At 36.6% G+C, this 20,348-nt stretch overlaps 1 long non-coding RNA gene across 1 annotated transcript in view; it reads right to left on the bottom strand.

Annotated features, from left to right (window-relative positions):
- Positions 1-18,657, bottom strand: part of LOC131801806 (uncharacterized) — an 87,301-nt gene extending 68,644 nt beyond the window's left edge. Inside the window, exon 1 of the long non-coding RNA XR_009341925.1 lies at positions 18,324-18,657. This is a non-coding gene — a long non-coding RNA (uncharacterized LOC131801806). The remainder of the gene's footprint in view (positions 1-18,323) is intronic.
- Between the last annotated feature and the right edge of the window lie 1,691 nt (positions 18,658-20,348).

Below are 20,348 nucleotides of genomic sequence, written 5' to 3'. Positions count from 1 at the left end.
TCGGTATGTAATTGTGATCTATAGAGCGACTACAAAATCACTTAATAAATACTTTGATATCATCTTCAACAAAAACAATAGACTTCTAACCATAACTCTATACAAAATTTCGAGAGAATCGTACCATTAACATGGAGAGACGGACCTACTCAGTTCTGCGAGCTTGAAAGATGGATACATAACATCATGAGTCTAGGAATAATATTTCGAGGTGTTAAACACTTTGTTTGGTTTGTCCCGTTGTGGGGAGATACCAGAAGGAGTGGGCCGATAATGACCTTGCACTGATACAATTATTAGGATATCCTATGTTGGCGCAAAATTGTATGACACTATATATACGGTAAATTATTTTCTTTGACCTTTTGTTTGGAAGGAACCATAGAGTCCATCTCCGAACTCGATCTATGTTAGCAGATACCGCAGCTCGACTCTAAATGCTACACAGTTAATTCAGTGAGTCAAAATTTGGCTGTATAAAAGGATACATACCATTTCTAGCTTTGAGGCTGAGGGTATAATAAGGACCGGTCTTTGACATGATTTGTCAAAAAGTACACTTAGAGGGTGAAATGAAAAAAACTGCAACCAACTTCAGACTGTTGTCATTTCTAAGCCACTCGTCCGACAGCTGTGAAAATTATTCCAGTGACAGCTCATTATATTGTTTCCAAGCGCACAAAAGCTTTTGGTGAGAATTTTCCAGAAAAAAAGTTATTCGCGATGGAATTCAAGCGTAATAGTGTCATTTCTTTATATTTGGTTGGAAAACCACAAGTGGCTATCGTTAAAGCAATCCAGCATTTAAATGTGAATAAATCTTTTGTGTCTCGTAATATCGCTTGTTACCGTTATACTGGTAGCGTAGCCCGACTTCAAGGAAGTGGACGAAAGAAAACAGCAATATCAGCAGAAATGGTTCGAAACTTGATTGAAACCCGTCGCAGTGGCCGAAAAATGGCTCTTGAACTGAAAATATCGCAATTTTCCATTCGGCAAATATTGAAAAATGAACTAGGGATGAAGCCATTAAAACTCCAAAACGTGCAAGAGCTTACACCGCAACAGAAAGAAAATAGACTCAAAGGAGCTAAAGAGTTGCTTCGCTTGGCCGAAAGTGGTGAACTGCCGAATTTGGTTTTCTACGATGAGAAAACATTCGTTGTCCAGCAGTTTGTAAACAAACAAAACGATCGTGTTTGCTTCCCAAGGAGGTCAGTTGAAAATGTACACCTTCGGTTTGCCACCAGAACTCAAGCGCGAACCATGGTGATGGTGTGGGCCGCCATAACAGCACATGGTCGCTCTCCGCTGGTATTATTCGAATATTATAAATGTCGAATATTATCGCGAAAATATTCTGGAGGGTGTATTAAAGCCTTGGGCACGCAAACATTTTAGCCGCAGACCTTGGACATTCCAATAGCACTCAGCACCCAAGAATGGTTAAAAAATGTTGTTCCATTTCCAGCGCACATTGACCACCAAAATCTCCGGATACCAATTTGTTGGCCTATTGTGTCTGGAGTATTTCGGAAAGCAAGGTTGGCACTAAAAATACCAAAGTGTCGATCACCTCAAGCAAGCGCTTTACTGGGAATGGACCAATAGCAACATTTGGGCAGCGTGTGACGGTTTCATTGGCCGTTTGAAGGCCATAATTCGTGCCAATGCGAACAAATCTAAACTTATTCTAAAATTTGATGCTATTTCCGACGATTTTTGCTTTCAATCAATTAAATCTAAAAAAATTGTAAAAATTATGGCGTTTGACTTTGTTGCAGTTTTTTTGTTTTATCTCTCCCAGTACAAACTTAGCTTTTCCCCAATAAAACTACTTAAGGTATTCCCACAAGATGCCAGTTTGCCCCCAAAAATCTAATAATTCAAAAACAAACAAAAAGTCAGGCCATTACGAAGTTCACTTCTTCAATTGACCTACTGGCCAACACAAACCAATAAACCAATCCGAAAAAAATACTTAAAGATTTATTTTGCCAAACACGTTCACAGCGTACATGGGGTAATTACCCCCAACAACACTTTATCAATTGGACATGCTTTAATCCACTTTCGCTCAGTTTGTTTCTCACTCACGCACGCATACACACACACACTCTCTCACTCGCACGTTCGCTCACATAAACACAATTAAACACTTTGTTAAAGGATTTGTTACAGTAAGCACTTGAATGGTTCTTCTTCCTTCCAATTATCAATTGGCCTTTACAAATTTTTATGTGGCTTACGAAGTCGTAAATTTATCTGTGTGTGTGAGTGAGTGTGTGTTGGTATCTGTGTTCTATGTTGTGGAGAGCAATGCATCTGTAATGAATGTGTGTGGAGCGTGCGTGTAATATGGTACATCATGTATGAGCCAAGTATACATCTGTGTAATTTATTGACTTATCTTCTATCAATTTCAATTGATATTCGGAACTTGGTTTCAATTGTTGGTGTTGCCGTTGGTACTCTAAAGATGGACCACAAAATGGTAGGAGCAGGTTTCAAAATGTACACACACATTGCAGAACGTGTTGCCTGGCAACCGGATGATATCGGAGGAATAATTACCGTTAATATTTGTGTGAAATGTATCTACGACAGGTGGGAAAATTTCTTGCAGAATGTTTGGTGAATGTAGGAACAAGGGGAAAAAAGACCTAAAACTTCTTGGAGTTTTGTTCATAAATTAAAAAAAAAAAAAAATTAAAAAGTATCAATCAACAGATGTATATCCTCACACAATGTTCGATTAATTAAATATACTTTGAGTTCTGTTATGATTATTCAAATTGTTGAAGCTCTATGGAGTAGGTTCCGAAGAAATAGGCCAATATTGTTCATTTCATCCCAGGTTTCTGGTTGTGAGAAATATTTAGAAATAGCAAGTTCCAAAGAATCGCCTACTTGTTTCGCAAGTTATGACAGATAAAAGTATTGAAAAATGTGACCCTTTGTGGGTGAGGCATCAGAAGGGGTTCACAGATATATATATATATATATATCAACTTTACTACAGACTATAGAAAAAAATCAGTCTCAGTTCTCTGAGGTTTTTTTTCTCTATAGAAAAATGTGACCCTTTGTGGGTGAGGTATCAGAAGGGGTTCACAGATATATATATCAACTTTACTCCAGACTATAGAAAAAAATCAGCCTCAGTTCTGTGAGGATTTTTTTCTCTATAGAAAAAAATCAGCCCCAGTTCTCTGAGGATTTTTTTCTCTATAGAAAAAAATCAGCCTCAGTTCTCTGAGGATTTTTTTCTCTATAGAAAAAAATCAGCCTCAGTTCTCTGAGGATTTTTTTCTCTATAGAAAAAAATCAGCCTCAGTTCTCTGAGGATTTTTTTCTCTATAGAAAACAATCAGCCTCAGTTCTCTGAGGATTTTTTTCTCTATAGAAAACAATCAGCCTCAGTTCTCTGAGGATTTTTTTCTCTATAGAAAACAATCAGCCTCAGTTCTCTGAGGATTTTTTTCTCTATAGAAAACAATCAGCCTCAGTTCTCTGAGGATTTTTTTCTCTATAGAAAACAATCAGCCTCAGTTCTCTGAGAGTTTTTTTCTCTATAGAAAACAATCAGCCTCAGTTCTCTGAGGGTTTTTTTCTCTATAGAAAACAATCAGACTCAGTTCTCTGAGGATTTTTTTCTCTATAGAAAACAATCAGCCTCAGTTCTCTGAGGATTTTTTTCTCTATGGAAAAAAAATCAGCCTCAGTTCTCTGAGGATTTTTTTCTCTATGGAAAAAAATCAGCCTCAGTTCTCTGAGGATTTTTTTCTCTATAGAAAAAAATCAGCCTCAGTTCTCTGAGGATTTTTTTCTCTATAGAAAAAAATCAGCCTCAGTTATCTGAGGATTTTTTTTCTCTATAGAAAAAAAATCATAAGGATTTTTTTCTCTATAGAAAAAGTCATAAGGATTTTTTCTCTATAGAAAAAAATCATAAGGATTTTTTTCTCTATAGAAAAAAATCTGCCTCTGTTTGCTGAGAATTGGGAACATTTGTGGGAGAGGTACCAGAAGAGCTCGCAGATATACAAGAGATCTTGTGTTAGCAAAAATGTTTGTCTGTGTGAAATTTGAAGTAACTTGGATGCTTAGTTCGCTTTCTTCGAGTGTTTTGTTTTTCAAAATCTAGAACCCTATGTGGGAAGGTACCAGATGAAATGGTCCGATCTCTACCATTTTTTATGAGATTTTGTGTTGATGGAAATATTGAGATTTGACAAGTCTCAATGGATTCGGATGTTAATTTCGCGTTTTACTTTTCTTTGGCCATTTGTGGGGAGGTACTAGAAGGAGTGGACCAATATTTGCTATTTTGTGGAAAAGTTACTACAGGATCAGTCCGATCTCTACCATCATTATAACAGATCTTGTTTTGATAGAAAAATAGATATATGCCAAGTCTGAATGGAATCGGATGTTAAATTTATGAGCTTCGTTGATATTCAAATTTTTGACTTTTGTGCGTGAGGTTCCAGAGGGAGTGGACCGATATGTCCCATCTTTACAGCATATCTTGTTTTAGTAGAAATAATGGGATGTGTGGAATATGAAGAGAACCGGTTGCCTATTTCGGATTTTTTAATAGTTTTGGTAATTCAAAATTTTGACCCTTTGTGGGGGAGGTACCAGAAGGAGTGGACCAAAGCTCCGAATTCGATCTATGTTTGATACTAATATTATGATGTATCAAGTTTGGACCAAATCGGATACTCCTTTCGAGAGTCGTCATGCATACTAGGCAGCCAGATAGACGGACATCGCTAGATCGTGTCCAAATATCCTAAACCGGATTTGGTCAAAAGAAACCTATGGTCTAAAACTGTTATTTCAATGAGGCACATATTGGTCGTATCAAATGATAGGCGTTTATGTTTCTGATTTTTATTCAAATAATATACACCCCTCTCGAGCCATATAGCTGAGGGTATAAAAACCTTTTATTTCATTGATTTATTTAAACAATTGTCTAAGTGTTTCCCCACTTCGTTATTTATATTTTCCTTAATTTTCTCTCTGTTTGCTTTGCCAGTTGTATTCAATCTTAACTACAACATTCTCAACTTGTTCGCACTCTATTGAATAGTTTTGTGTTTTCTGTGTTTTTTTCCTTCTCTTGGTTTCCTCTACGCACAGAATTTCAAAGCCCCAGCTCTCCACACACACACACATACCCACACAAGTACTTTGATGACATGCACTTGAATCTCTGCCATGAAAGTCAAAGGAAAGTCCCGTCAGCCAGGCATTCGGAATGCCTTGTGCCATACAAGGCATTGTGGTAGGCAAGGCACTCAAATGCATTCGCATGCCGAGAACTATGCAAACATTCCACACTTAGTCAGACATATTGACAACGAGAACGACGACGGCAATGTCAACGACTGCAATGACAAATCGAACGAACAAAAACGCATTGCATTCATGCCATTCATGTTTCGTTCAGTGTCCATTCATTTTTTTGTGCCACATGATGCCGAAGCAGAAGCCGGGAAGATAGTCGTTTCGGAACTCAATTAAAAAATCTATAATTACAAACAATTGCTCTCAATGGTTGTCTTACCATCGTTTGTGAGTTCTTCGTTTGATATCGTTGTTGTTCCTGTTCCTGTTTCTTTTTTTTCGTTAACAATATTAAATAAATTGAGTGTTGAAATGTTTTGTATTGAATAACGTGAAAGGTAACTGGTAGGAATCGTGGATGCCATGGTAGGGGAATTAAATTGGAAATTTGGAAATATTTTGGTCATACACTACTTGAGGAGATTTAACAAATATTTTTAAGAATATATGGCGCCCAAATGAAAATATTCATACAGGTAACTTGGAGTTACACCAAAGTGGCCATGATAGCACCTTGGAGGTAAGGGTAAATATGGATTCCCATAGAACCTCTACCTTTATCTAGAAATAAAGGCGCCGAAATCAAATGGGTCATCCTAGACATGTGAACTTAGGGGTAAATATGAACACTTGTTAATAGAAGTAAGTTGGATAATTGAAACACTCGCTAATGGAAAACACGTAAATATAGTTATACCCACAACCATATGGCTTAATACGACTAAACGACTAAAACGTGCCTCATCGAAATAACGGTTTTAGACCCTAGGTCTCTGTGGACCAAATCCGTTTCAGGACATTTGGAGTAGATCTACTATGTCCGTCCGTCTGTCAGTCTGTCTGGTTGATGCGCACGATAACTCTCGAAGCGAATATCCGATTTGGTCCAAACTTAATATATACTATTATTAAACTTAGATCGAGTTAAGAGATGGACAATATCGGTTCACTCCTTCTGGGCCCACTAAAGGTCAACATTTTCAAAACAAAATTTTATTGCACAGAAAGAGGAAGGACAACCAGAATTTGCTCCAATTTTGCAAATCCAAATATTTGCATCAGAGCTAACTCAGATGCGAAAATCGAGCTAACTCGAAAGCGAAAAAGCTAAATAAGCATCCAACTCTCTTAATATCTCACACATAAAATTATTTTTTCTTCCCTTTCTTCCCTTTTTTGACCTCCGCCGCAAAGGCTCATAATTTCCAATACTTGTATCTGCAATAACTTACGAAACAAGCCAACGTTTCTTGACAATTGTTATATGTAAATATTTCTCTCAACCAGAAATTTTGCCCACGACTCACAATCCATAATTGTATGAAAATGTAAATATTTCGGTCGACTATATCTCTTCCTCACTGACTACATGTGCTCTATACTTCTCCTCTGTATGAGGAAAACAGGAACCTGGATTCCATGGGTTTCACCTATGTTAATGGTCAATGGGATATAAGTCGTGCATTCTCTACTATATTAGCTTGTGCTCGTCTTGGGGAGTTCACAAGTAAGGCGATAACTCGGTTACAAAATCTGATCAGATCACTTTTTCTTGCATCGCAAGTTTTTGGGGAGTCCCAGGGAATCTCAACTCTCTGCCTCATGATTGTAGTACAATAACTGACTGACTGAGAATCAACACCCATACAAAAAAGGCTGAATTTGGAATCTTGAAATTTTGCGTGGGGACCAGTCTTGGTAAGTTGGCCTATGATAAGGCTCGGTTTTTGAATTTCATACTAAAAAGGTACGAAAATACTAATATGTACTAAAATTTGGATACTTTGTATTGGACAATCGTAATAACCTAAAATTCGGAAATTCGGAATGAGAATCACTCATGGAGTGAAGGATAGATGTACCAAAGGGTTTTTGGAAATTCGAACTTAAAGTTTACGAAATATTCTAAATTGCTACTAAACGTCTAAAATGGTACCATTTGCGAACGGATAGAGCTAAAAACTTGAGCTAGATTTCTGATATTTCGAATGACAGTCTCTAATAAAGTGGAGGATAGATGTGCCAAAGGGATTTTGGACATTCGAACTCCAAGTTTATGGTTCCATTTGATATGTGAACGGATAAAAAATAGGCACTTGGTATAAGAATCCAGCCATCGAGGTGTTTTTGAAATATACTAAATGTGCGAACTGTTCCAAATGGTACTAAATTTGTATTGTTGGATGTTGGTTTCTGATAAAGTGGTGGTTTTTGGAAATGGGTACTACAAGTGCATGAAATGTACTAAGTAGTACTATTTTTCGTACAATTTGTTTTTGGGTGAACAGATAATGCTTGAAATCTGAAATTTGGTGTTAGGAACGTTGTTTATGTATAGCCTGGACATTATACGAAAAGTACTGATGGTACTATATTTTGTATTGGGTGTCCCTATTGGTGGTTTTTTTGTGATAAAGTAGCAGTTTTGGAAATGTGTACTACAAGTGCTAGAAAAGTACTAAATAGTACTATATTTAGTACAATTTGGTAGTGCTTGAAATCTGAAATTTTGTATTAGGATCGCTGTTCAGGTTCAGCCTGGACATATGGGACATATTTTTGGGAAATTAGTACCATAATTGTACGAAAAGTGTTAATTGGTACTATGGTATTTTTTGTATTGGGTAAAGAAATATAGATAAAATTCTGAAATTGGTATTTAGAGTACAGATGGTATCATAGTTTGAGATTTGGTGGTAGTTTGGAAATGTGTCGTATATTTGTACGAAAAGTACTAAATGGTATTAAACTGGGTATTGGGTGAAGGGATAGGGCTGTAATCCTCAAATTTGATATTGAGATCTCTGTTAGTATCTGAAATTGAAATATGGAGTCTGTTCTGAAAATGTGTACTATATTTATACGAAAAGTGCTAAATAGTACTAAATTTGGTATTGAGTGAAGGGATAGTGCTGGAATTCCGATAGTTGATATGGATGTCACTCTTCGTATCTGTGGTTGAGCGCGGGTGCTGATTTTGGATATTGTACTAAATGGTATTGAATTTGGTAATGGCGGAAATTAAAAAGTTGAAATCTTGAAATTTGATATTGGGTCGCTGTTGGTACCTGAGGTTGAAATGTAGAGATTGGTTTCAAATTCGAAAAAGTACGAACTTAGAAATACATCGGGTACTCCATTTGCCTAAAATCAGATACATATAAGAATATACCTACTGCTATGTTTGCATCTACATTACTTTAGGTCTCAATGTTGAAAAGTAAGAGTACCAAAGGCAGACGTCCGATATTACTGTGCGACAAAATTCAATTTTAGCAATCACTACGCGGAAAATCCAGCAGATTATGAAAGTAGAGGTAAAAAAGGTAAAAAGACACCTATGCTAGGCACGGCCGAACTTTTAATACCCTCACCATTTGAAAGGAATATTAAAAATTTCAACGAAATTCTGTAGAAACTACCCCTCAAATTAAACACTATGAGGTTATACGAAGACCAGGTTCTTCAAATTCAAATACGAAATTTGAAACAATTCCGGTGAATAATGCCGCTAAAATTATCAAAATACCGAATATTAGGAGGTGTCGTTATATGGGGCCTATACGAAGACCTAGACGAAAATTGAAACAATTTCGGTACAAAATATAGGTAAAATCATCAAAATACCAAATATTGGGAGATACCGTTAAATGGACGCTATATGAAAACGTCGACAATCCTCGTATTTTTATCTGCAATATTGTCGAAGACATCCTAAAATGCACAGATTCCGAGGAATCTTAATCTGAACTTTCTCCTTTTTTAAGGTACTTTTTGATGTAAACTTTCAAAACGTCGATATGCGATTTTTAGCTCTACTTTCATAATCTGTTGGATTTTCATAATTATTGAAAAAATATAAATTTGTCGCACAGTGTAATGTTCAAATGCTTTTAATCGGATTTAGGCTTTGTTTTCTTCTTTACTAGGATTTCATAATCACTTCAACGGTGTATGTGTATATACCGATATACACACTTGGGAATGTGTGCGTAGATATAAAAATTCTTCGATTACAATGAAACGTATGACAAAAACTGATTGTCTACAAAATCCAATCGACATATCCTTAATTAAATAAATTAATTAAATATAGTTTTACTACATATTCCATAAAACTAGAATCCAATTGCCAATCTTCAACGGCAATAAAAATTTTTAGACGACCATTGCTAGAAACCATTTTCAGTTTTACGTTTATGCCAACCAATTTACCAAATCTGTATAGATGTACACTTATGTGTTTGTGAATCGTAATTGGGACGAGAATTTTTATTTAAAGGCTTAATTTAAATATTTCTTAGTAATTATTATACATATCTGTGTGAGTGTGGCAATACTGCATGAATAACCTATACCAATTGTCACATTTGGGATTTGTAAAATTTACCGAAACGAAAACCATAATTTAATTATCACTGCTCCTTTTATAGAAATTAGGATGAACGATTTTGTAGGGCACTGTTATTGCAATTGTAATTTAAACTATTTTTTTTTTTTTTGATTTTAAATGAATTTTCGTTGAATTAGCAATGTTCCTACTCTACAGGGTGAGATGAAAAAACTGCAAACAACTTCAGACTGCTGTCATTTCTAAGCCACTCGTCTGACAGCTGTTAAAATTATTCCAGTGGCAGCTCATTATATTGTTTAAAAGCGTACAAAAGCATTTTGGTGAGAATTTTTCAGAACAAAAGTTATTCGTGATGAAATTCAAGCGTGATAGTGTGAATTCTTTATATTTGGCTGGAAAACCAAAAGTGGCTATCGCTAGAGCACTCCAGCATTTAAATGTGAAAAAATCTTTTGTGTCTGGTACCATCGCTCGTTATCGTGATACTTGTAGCGTAGCCCGACGTCAAGGAAGTGGACGGAAAAAACAGCAACATCTGCAGAAATGGTTCGAAAAGTAAAGAAACGACTTGATCGAAATCCGCGTCGCAGTTGCCGAAAAATGGCTCGTGAGCTGAACATATCGCAATATTACATTCGGCAAATATTGAAAAATGAGGTCGGGGTAAAGCCATTGAAATTCCTAAAAGTGCAAGAACTTACACCGCCACAGAAAGAAAATAAACTCAAAAGAGCTAAAGAGTTGCTTCGCTTGGTCGAATGTGGTGAACTACAGAATTCGGGTTTTGTCCGATGAGAAAACATTCGTTGTCCAGCAGTTTGTAAACAAACAAAATGATCGTGTTTACTTGCCAAAGAGGTCAGCTGAAAATGTGCACCTTCGGTTGACCACCAGAACTCAAGCGCCGGCCATGGTGATGGTGTGGGCCACCATAAAAGCTGATTGCCTCTCTCCGCTCGTATTAATTGACCGTGGCATCAGAATAAATGCCGAATATTATCGGAACAAAAAATATTCCGGAGGGTGTATTAAAGCCTTGGGCAAGCAAACATTTTGGCCGCAGGCCTTGGACATTCCAACAGGACTCAGCAACATCGCACTCAACACGCGCCACCCAAGAATGGTTATAAAATGAGGTTCCTCCCTTCATTTCCAGCCCACAATGGCTACCAAAATCTCCGGATACCAATCCGTTGGACTATTGTGTCTGGAGTATTTTGGAAAGCAAGGTTGGCACTAAAAAATACCAAAGTGTCGATAACCTCAAGCAAGCGCTTCCCCGGGAATGGGCTAAAATACCGCAGAGCAACATTCGGGCAGCGTGTGACGGTTGCATTGGCTGTTTGAAGGCCATAATTCGTGCCAAAGTTGACCAATTCGAACAAATCTAAACTTATTCTAAAACTTGATGCTATTTCCGACATTTTTTGCTTTCATTCAATAAAATTAAAAAAAATTTTGGCGTTTGACTTTGTTGCAGTTTTTTTATGTCACCCTGAATGTACCAAACTTAGTACCACGAACAGGTTCAAAGGGACGTTAGTGGCCTCTTGAGATGAAATATGACTGAAACTAGTCCTGGACTTTACAGATCACAATTTGTTGATTTTTTATACCCTGCATCATAGTATGGAGGGTATATTAAGTTTGTCATTCCATTTGTAACACTTCGAAATTTACATTTTAGACCCCACAAGGTATATATATTCTTGATCAGCATAAAATTCTATATCAATTTTGCGTTCGACTTTGTTGCAGTTTTTTTTATCTCGCCCTGTATGTACCAAACTTAGTACCACTTAATACCTTCAGTACAAATATAGGACGCATTTCCAAACCTCACCAAATCTAAATGTCAAAATTCCGAATCTTATCTTTATCCAAAAAATTTCAAAATTCCAGCTTCATCGCTAAACCAAACTGTTCCAAACTTAGTAACATTTGGTAGAGTTCGCATACTTAGTACACGTTTCCAAAACCACCTTCATACATCATCAAACACCTTCAAACATCAAACTCACTTTCCAATCTTGATTTTTAATAACAAATGCCAAGTTTATAGCTCTACCCATTCATATAACACCAAATGGTACCATTTTAGAAGTTTAGTGCCATTTCAGAACTTTTCGCAACCTTAAAGTTCGAATTTCCAAAAAAAAAACGTTGGTTCATCTATCCTGCGCTCCAGCTGAGACTCTCCTTTCAAATGTAAAAATTAGTAAATTTTTGTACCTTTTTAGCACTATTCATTTACAAATAATACCATTTTAGAAGTTTAGTACCATTTTAGAACTTTTCGTAACCCTAAAGTTCGAATTTACAGAAACCCCATCTGTGTCCCTCATTCCATTCAAATTTTTTGCTTATTCCGTCTAGCCAGTATAAAATTTTTTGTAAACTTTAGTACTTTTCGTATCCGTGTGGTACGAATATCCAAAAACCCAGGCTTATCACAGACCTACTCTCAAAGACTGGCCCGCGTACCAAACTTCAAAAGTCCTGCTTCAGACGTTCCGTCTGGGCATTGATTCTCAGTCAGTCAGTCAGTTAAAGTTCTAGTTAAGGGCTCTGAATTAGAATGTATTCACTATACTGCAAGTCAGTTTGTTGTAGGGATGTTCTGCGTGTTGTCAACAGATTCTGCTTCGAAGGGTTAGAAGTAGTTAAGAGAAGTAAAGACCTATTAATTTGCCTAGGGACGTTACCCAGAGACTTTTTCAAAAAAAAAAGAAAACACATTAAAGAGATAATCCTCTCTGAATAAATCCTTCTCCTCTGAATATTAAAATATATAAAACATAATAATCATTAATTGTTTATAATTGACCCTAACTGCCGCAAACAAATTGGAACTAATCTTTGGCATTAACTGAACAATAGCAAATCCTAATTTCTGTTTGTGCTTGTTCAATAGGATTAGATTCTCTCCCTCATTCTCTCTCTCTGGTTAATAAATTTTATTAGTTTAATCACGTTCTTACATACATCAAGTATCTGTCTGTCCGTCTCTCGAATGTTGCAAATATTCTAAATCGTGTTCTTGGAATTTTTCGGATAAATTAGCCTCGAGTCAAGATTTCTAATTACCTTCTGTGTTTATTAGCTAACATACATATGCAGCTGTATGAGATAATGTAAATGTGTGTGTGTGAGTGTACATAAGTAACGTATGCGTTATTGGATGTAACATTATAACACGTATTCGAATAACTGCAACTAATGAAACTCTAGTAGGTACTTGTGTTAATATTGATATGAAATCATTGGAAATGATAAATGACACAGTGCGACAGAGTGGAACTAAATGTAGGGGTAAAGAAAACTCATTTTAAAGAGACCAAGGGACCTTGGTGGACACATTATAAACTCAAATGCCTTATTTGATTATCATCAGAATTGGGTATAATTTAGCAATTTGTTTTCTCATTGAATAGAAACTCGATCCACAAGAAATTTTTCAAATCGGTACAAATTTTGGCAGTTCTAATTACTTACAAATCAACCTACTAACCCATTATTTATCCAAGGACATATCATTAGCTCATTTTCTTTACAGGTTCGAACAGGTACAAAGGGACGTTAGTGGCCACTTGAGATGAAATATGACTGAAACTAGTCCTGGACTTTACAGATCAGAATTTGTTAATTTTTTTAATACCCTCCACCATATTATGGAGGGTATATTAAATTTGTCATTCCATTTGTAACACCTCGAAATATACATTTTAGATTCCACAAAGTATATATATTCTTGATCAGCATAAAATTCTATGTCGATTTAGCAATGTCCGCCCGTCTATCCGTCTATCCATCTTTGGAAATCACTCTAACTTCCGAGCGAATTGAAGTAGATTGATAAAATTTTTCCCAAATTTGTACTATGTTTGCAGAACTTTTGATATTGAAAATGGGCCATGTAGGCCTATTATTCACCGGAATTGTTTCAAATTTGGTATTTGATGTTCGAAATGGATACTACATCCTAAGACAGAAAATTGTCTGTACAAGTCCACGTCTACGTATAGCCCCCATACAACGGTACCTCCCGACATTCGGTATTTTGATGATTTTAGCCACATTATTCACCGGAATTGTTTTAAATTTGGAATTTGAAGTTCGTAATGGATACTACAGCCTAAGACAGAAAATGGGCCACGTTTTGGTATAGCCCCAAATATAACGGTACCTCCCGATATTCGGTATTTTGATGATTTTAGCGACATTATTAATCAGAATTCCTTCAAATTTGTTATTTGATGTTCGTGAGGGGTGCTTCAGCCAATGACAGGATATTATCTGTGCAGGTCCAAGTCTTCGTATAGCCCCCACTCCCGATATTCGGTATTTTGATGATTTTAGCGACATTATTCACCGGAATTGTCTCGAATTTAGTATTTGAAGTTCGTGATGGATACTACAGCCTAAGACAGAAAATTGTCTGCGCAGGTCCACGTCTTCGTATGGCCCCCGTATAACGGTACCTCCCGATATTCGGTATTTTGATGACATTAGCTACATTATTCAACGATTTTTTTTAAGTTTCGCATTTGAATATTGTAATGGCTTATGACAAATGTTACCTATGCAGGTCCATGTCGTAGTATTGACCCTAATATAACAGCTACATTCGGTATTTCTAAGATTGTAACAAAATATTTAAGGGATTTTATTGTTTTTTAGAATTACCCAATTCGTTCCAAGTGGTGTGGGGTATTCAAAGTTCGGCCCGGCCGATTTTACAGATTTTGTTACTTGTTTTTATATATTATCCCCGGATTCAAGAAGAATTATTCTGATATTTAGTACCCCAAATGTTTCAGTTTCGTTACCGTAACAGATTATTACCCACAATACCTGCAACCACATCTAACCATTTAACTCTTCTAATACTCCCAACTGCAACAAATCATTAACAACTTTTTTCTCCCACTCCAACTTTATCTCTGTCTTCTTCTTCTCATTTTTCGTAACGGCCCGTACTAAGTCCCAGTAATACTTGTCCGGCAGCACCATTAGTTGATCCCGACTAATACCTTTGTAGATATTTGCATATGAATATTCCATAAAGTCAACAATGATTTACGTGTTCGAATGCCATGGAGTATAATATCCGAAAATCATCTACGAAGTGGAATGAATGTAAAATTTAGAACTATGTTCGGAATTGCTTTGGATGCTTGGCGACACAGATGGACATTCTTGCAGACAAACGTGCATATACACATACATATGCAGGTCTATGTGAAGTGAGTCAGCAAAAGTTTGCATACAAACCTAGTGATCCAAATACTAGAGAGAAACTATAGCGAGCAGAGGTGAATGCAAATACAGGTGGCTCCACATAAGTGGAATATGGGAAATTTTAGAGAAAGATTTTTTACTATCCCCTTTATTCCGTTTAAGGGCTAGACAGAGATTAACATAATTTTTGTAGTCGGGAACAAAATTCTGATTTAAAATCATTTAATGAATCTCCCTTATTGTCATTACATTTATCGGAAGCCTAGTGTCTTTGGATTATTTTTTCCTAAAAATCTAGAACACCAAATAAAATTTCACTTCCTGTCCAAAACTTAAAATGACCTCCCTGCCATTTCGTATCTTTACATACACACATACATATAAACATGTTTGTTAGACAGCGCACGGATGGAATATGAGAGAAACTTGTCTGCTGTTGTTAAAGAATGTCTCATAATTTTAGGATATTCTAACTGAACGTAGAATTATAACATGAACATTTACATATACAGACACACACACTCGCATAATATTCACATAGCTGAAATGCATCTCTAAATGAAACGATGTAAGGCATGTGCTGTATGTGCATACGTATGTTGGCATTGACATCAGCTGTTGGCGTTATTGACAATTTGGTGTGTGCAACGAATCAAGATTCACCTTATAATTATATCGTCTTAAAAACGAGTTTGTATTAATTTAAGGAAGATTCCGTAATTACCTTTTAAAGCTGTCCTCTAACACTTCTAGTGGAACACTCAAACGAGTACATTGAAGTAGTTGTAATCAAATCAAGAGTGAGTTATTTCAGGCAATACTAAAGGTATTATCTGGCTGGAGCACAACTCTTAAAGAAGTTGAAGTTTTCACCCCAAAATTGGCTTTGTATAACTCTGTAAGTATACATGCTGAGATAAAAAAAAACTGCAAAAAAATCAAACGCCATATTTTTTTTAATTTTTTTTTCTAAATTTTTTTGAATGAAAGTAAAAAATGTCGGAAATAGCATCAAATTTTAGAATAAGTTTGGATTTGTTTGAATTGGTCACCTTTGGCACTTTTGGCTAATGAAACCGTCACAGGCTGCCGCAATGTTGCTCTGTGATATTTTGGCCCATTCCCGGCAAAGCGCTTGCTTGTGGTGATCGACACTTTAGCATTTTTAGTGCCAACCTTGCTTTCCAAAATACTCCCGACACAATAGTCCAACGGATTGGTATCCGGAGATTTTGGTGACCATTGTGGGCTGGATATGAACGGACCTCGAGGAACCTCATTTTGTAACCATTCCTAGGTGGCGCGTGCTGTGTGCGATGGTGCTGAGTCCTGTTGGAATGTCCAAGGTCTGCGGCCAAAATGTTTGTGTGCCCAAGGCTTTAATGCACCCTCTACAATATTTTCGCTATAACATTCGGCATTTATGCTGATGTCACGGTCAATTTATACGAGCGGAGAGCGGCCAACGGCTGTTATGGCGGCCCACACCATCATCAGGTGCACATTTTCAGCTGACCTCTTTGGCAAGTAAACACGACGAAAAAAAAAAAAAACAGCAAGATTAGCAGAACTGGTTTGGATCGAAGCCGTGTCACAGTGGCCGAAAAATGGCTCGTCAGCTGATTTCTTGTATTTTGTCTGAAATACACAAAATTGTAATATTTCGAGGAGTTACAAAGTTAAGATACCCTCCATAGAATGGTGGGGGTATAATAATAACTCTCGTATTCCGTTAAATCACTTTCCGATTTTCTTCAAATTTGTCCCAGATCCCAGATTTTGGTCACGCTTTAGAGCAAGTATGAAAATCATATACCGTAGTATGGTATCCAACCTTTTTGCCCACAATGTAAGACTTGCATGACATGTGGTTTGAACAAGGCTGTGATACTCAACAAGCGTAGCAATGGACTTATTGAAAGGCGAGTTTAAAGAACATTTTTTCTCATCTAGGCCCTATCAATTGACCGCCGCGATTGTGCGATTTAACACCTTTAGACTATTTGTCATGCTATGTTAAAGGTCTGTGCAGACAATTCCGCTTTAATTGTCGTATGGAAAGACAACATGGAAACATTTATATCTCACGAATAACCCCTTTAATACACATAGGTCTTTTGTTATTTAAAATGTATGACATTGGTTCACATTTCGCTATCCCCCACGAAAATCATCAAAATAGCTAACATTAGGTATATTGATTGTTTGAAAATCAGGTGAAACGGAAGCAGAATATTTTCTAATATTTGAAAAATCCGTCGAAAAATAGCGCTTACATGAAAACCGTTGTATGGGACCCATTAAATACGAAATTTGAGACAATTCCGTTAACATCATCAAAATGCCGAATAAAGAAAGGTACCGTAATAATTTGGCTGTACAAAAACATGGACCTGCATAGACATTTTTCTGTCATAGATTGTGTTACTCATTAGGGTCTTTATATACGAAACTTGAAGCAATTCCGGTCTATAGTGTCTTTCATAAAAACAAGTAAAAAGTATCGGTCGGTTTTGCCGACAGATGTATACCCTCAGCCAATGTTCGATTATTTAAAAAGATTGGACCGATATTGCCCATCTCCGTACTCGATCTAAGTTTAACAAAAATATTACGATCGAATTGAATGCTCCCTTCGAGACTTATTGTGCGCACCAGCCAGACAGACGGACGGACATAGCTAGACCGATTCCAAATGCTCTGAAACGGATTTGGTCCAAAGAGACCTAGGGTTTAAAACCGTTATTTCGACTAGGCACGTTTTGGCCGTATCAAATGATATATACCCTCTGTAGCCATATGGCTGAGGGTATAAAAATACCGTTGGGTATTGGGTGGTACGCTATATGCGGGCTATATTAGGACGTTTACCTGCACAAGTAATTTTTTGTCATCGGTTGCAGTACCCATTAAGATCTTGCAATACGACATTTAACACAATTCCGTTGAATAATGGTACCAATATTATCAAAATACTGAATATCGAGAGGTAGCGTTATATAGGAGTTATACGAAAACGTGGACCGACATGGCCCATTTACGAACGTAACCTGTCTAGTATATTTGCCAGTAGACCAGTTTAAATGAAATTTAACAACTCCTTTGTGAGTTTTCGTGCGCACCAGCCAACCAGACCGACGGTCGGAGGCACACCGAACTCTCTCGAGAGTTTTCGCACGCACTGGTCAACAAGCTTGACAGATGGACGCACACCGAGCTAGGTCGAGCGCTAAAAATGCATTATCAAAGGTAAGTCAAAATTATCGATATAACTTTTTTCATCTAATACGAAATCGGTGTATGAAATCTTAATATTTGTGGTATTATCTAGAATTAATAAAACAAATAATGTGAATTATTTTCGACTCACCATATAAATCCGTGATGTGTGATTCATAAATTATATGCTGCTAAATTTGAATCAAAAAGGGATTGTTAAAGGGATTGCCATAATTCCTCTTGTTGCCTCTGGTTTCATTCAAATATCAACAATTCTATTTCGTATTTGTATTGTTAAATCCGTTTGTTTGCAGTCTAAATTCAAAATTCTTGTAGAATCGTTCAAAATTAAAGCGTCGATGATTCTTTATTAGGATATAAATTTCAAGGATTTGTTGGATTATTTTGACTTAGGATATATCGATTTCCCAAATATCTCAAATTTTCAATATCTATTTTGTTAGAAATTTTAGGATTTTTTTTTTAATTCGAAATTCAAAGCCTACTTGGTATAAACCGAAAAATATATGGTTTAATACAGCTTATGAAATTACTTCAAAATTTCCTAACAATAATAGATTTTTTGGAAAAGGTCTAGTTGATACATTTCTCAATGCTATAGCGCCATTCCATCTGTCGCCGATTTCATACAACTTCGACATCCATACAATGTCACATGTATTACCACTGCAGCTGCCTATACACACAGTCGACATGTATTAGTGAATGTCATGTCGTTGCATAGACAAGAAAAGTGAAAAGCAATGGCATCCATGGCAGCTGCAATAACCAGCCTCCGTATGCAATATGCGCCAGCATCAGCATCGGCGTTCATACCTACCTTCCAAAAACATATGACAAAGTTTAATTTAACTTTTGTTTAGTTAAAGTCATGTAATTCAGTTTTCGTTGCTCTCTCTCTCTCTCAATTTTGCCGTGGCTTCCCAAAATTACATCAAAGCCAACCTAGCATACGATTTCATAAAAATACGGGGAAAAAAAAGTGTTACTCATAAATCTACGAAAAATCACTCACACACACACACTCATATAGACTCCCTCACTCACACAGTGAAACAAAGTGATTTAATTACTTTAACAAACTGCGACAATATGTCAAAAAGACGAAAACTTGTCCATTGCCAGTTGACTGACTGGTTTCGAAGAAACCCTTTAAGAAGTAGAGGAATGCAAAAAGGGAGGTGATGGGGGGAGAGGAAATGTATTAACAAAGTCATCAACTCTGGCAGCAGCATCACCCAACTTCGTCATCATTTTGCCTACTCTCCTCGCCTAGGCCACTGTAAATAAGTTAAAGGCTTCACTTTTCAAATCAAACTAAGAAAACTAAAGGGAAAAGTTATAAATCAAAATAAACATGCCGCACAGTTGCACAGGAGACCCCTCTCTCTCGCCACCCATTCCCTTTATGTGGCAGCCAGTACAACTTGTGTACATCAAATATTGCAGAAATTGCAACATCTGAACATTAACATCTGTGTTGTTTTTCTTGTGTATGTGTGCGTGTGTGTGTGCACTTTTAAGTTTAATTTTTTCCCTGGGAATCCCAACAGATTGCAAGGGGGACTCATTTTGTTGTTGTTTTCCGTTTTTTGAGAGAGAGAGAGAGAGAGAGAGGCTAGCTGCATTTAGAAAAATGCAAAAAGCGGCGATAGTTGTCATTTAATTTATTTACATTGTCAAAGGAAAAGAGCCTGACAATCTGTGTTTTCTCGAAGAAAATGCGTTCAAATACAATAGTACCCCACCCCTTTTGCTCCCCTAGAGATTAGCATTACAACCGTTTTTAATTCTGTAAATTTATCCCCATTCTGTAAACGTTCCTACTTAAGAGAATTATTTTAGTTTTGTAATGTAATCTTGACAAAGCATCAAATAAAAATTAAATTGAGGCGATTACAAGATAGTGCGGAATGGGGATAGGGGGAGGGGGGACTTACAATTACTTCACTGTAATTAAAACAATTTCACATGGGGAAAGGAGCGTAAAGCCAGGGCCGCTAAATAGGAATATGAATAATATACATAAAATAATTGAAATTGGTCCGAAGGGTCGGAAAGGGCTGGGTTTTAGGAACTTCATACTAGAACGGCACGAAAATTACTAAAAGTTTCTAAATATGGCTCCTTCGCATTGGACGAATAAGGACAACTA

Source organism: Musca domestica, unplaced genomic scaffold (assembly GCF_030504385.1).
Source record: "Musca domestica strain aabys unplaced genomic scaffold, Musca_domestica.polishedcontigs.V.1.1 176, whole genome shotgun sequence".
Classification (NCBI taxonomy): domain Eukaryota; kingdom Metazoa; phylum Arthropoda; class Insecta; order Diptera; family Muscidae; genus Musca; species Musca domestica.
The sequence above is the reverse complement of the archived record's forward strand: the minus strand, read 5'-3'. Positions and strand labels throughout refer to the sequence as shown.